This window comes from Tupaia chinensis, unplaced genomic scaffold (genome assembly GCF_000334495.1).
Source record: "Tupaia chinensis unplaced genomic scaffold, TupChi_1.0 Scaffold149178_1, whole genome shotgun sequence".
In the NCBI taxonomy this organism is placed as follows: domain Eukaryota; kingdom Metazoa; phylum Chordata; class Mammalia; order Scandentia; family Tupaiidae; genus Tupaia; species Tupaia belangeri.
In genome coordinates, this window is record NW_006209026.1 from 1,342,077 (window position 1) to 1,343,731 (window position 1,655).

Here is a 1,655-nt window from a genome sequence, read left to right on the forward strand (position 1 = left end):
GAATTCTTTTTAAATTTTAACTTTATTCATTTAAACTTAATTTAACTAGAGAGGGACAGAGTGAGAGACAGACAGAGAGAAGGAAAGTGAGAAAGCAAGCCACCGGGTCCAAGACTTGAACCTTGGTTGGCCGTGTGGGAGTCCAGCGCCTGTAACTACTATACCACCTGCTGGCCCCAATAAAATAATTCTCAAAAAAAAAAAAAAAAAAAAACCGGAAATTTTATTTCTTCCATGGCAGAAAGACAGAGAGATGAGAATCCCCAACGGGGTCTTCGTACCATGATCCAGCGCAGCCAGCCCAGCTCAGGCGTTCGTGCCTGACATCCCGGACATCCAGGACACGAGCCCCAGAACATTTCCCACGTGGGTCCAGCTAGGTTACTGCACCACTCGCCCCAGTGTTTTCTTTTGCTGTGTATGTGTAATTCGTTTCATTTGATTTTTCTTTTCCATCTGAGCTGTTGGCATTCATCAACATTTTCAAATGTCTCTACTAATTCAGGCTTCATCAGAGGCTTAAAGTTTTTTTTTTGCTTGCTTGTTTGTTTTTCAATTGCCAAAGGGCAAGTACACAAACCCGAGAGAGAGACAGAGAGAGAGTGCCCCTCAGTGGGGCATGATCATGCCACAACCCCTTCTTCCCTTCTGTGTCCCATGAGGATTTGAGGGCACAAATGCACACACATTTGATGTGTTTTCAAACTGTCAGGCCCAGGATGCAAGCCAGTCAGCCATGCGGGGCGTGGCTCCATGTGCAATCCTGTTCTGCTGTGCCGTGGGCTGTCCCTGTTTTGCGTTTTCTTGTTTTAGGTTTTTGCCATAGTGGATCATGTGCTGGAGAGAGAGAGACGGAGGGAAAGTGAGAAATCATCCTGGGGGGATGGCCATGCCACAGTTCCTTTTCCTCCATTCTCCTCTTGGGATTTTGGGCATGCATGCACATGCGTCTAGCCTATTTTTCAAACAGCCAGATCTGGGACTTGAACTGCAGAGTAGGCCATGTGGGATCCAGCACCTTAACCACTATGCCACCTCCTGGCTCTTTTATTGTGTTTTTGTTTTGTTTTGTTTTGTTTTTAATAATGTATTTACTACATATCAGTCTCATGGAGTAACCCACTAAGTAATTGATTGAGCAATTATTTATTAAATTTCTACATTAAATTGTTCCAGCTTTTAATAAGAACATGTTGTGCTTCAAATGTAATGGTGGAAGTGGGGTTTCCTCAGTTTATTTTTAACACTTGAGGGTCTAGCATTTTTTGGTTTCTGCCATTCCCAGTGCCCTCCAGGCAGATTGTGTAGCAAGATGGACAGGAGAGGAAAGGCAAGAGGCGTGTTACGGAAGCAGAGAGTTATGTTTAAGACACTGCCACATAGAACGCACTTCTGTTTGAACTTGTCGCATCACCAAAAAGTGAGAGATGACAACCCCTCCTGAAGCACAGTCATTCCTTCTTTTTCATCTCTCGGGTAGTTTCTGACAGCCCCCTATCTGTGTGGCAACACCACCTGCACAAACATGGAGACACAGGCGCCCAGGTTAGCAGAGACTAGCTTCTCATTCTCTTGGTCATGGTGGCGAGTGATCCTTGTCAGGGTGGAAGGCCCTCAGCTGCTCCTTATCCCTGACCTGACTGTGAGTGAGTACT

At 45.4% G+C, this 1,655-nt stretch overlaps 1 non-coding gene across 1 annotated transcript; it reads right to left on the minus strand.

The window, feature by feature from the left end:
• Positions 1–446: 446 nt before the first annotated feature.
• Positions 447–526, minus strand: LOC114006611 (small nucleolar RNA SNORD74). Its single transcript, XR_003548323.1, has one exon. It is a non-coding gene; the product is annotated as a small nucleolar RNA SNORD74 (small nucleolar RNA).
• Between the last annotated feature and the right edge of the window lie 1,129 nt (positions 527–1,655).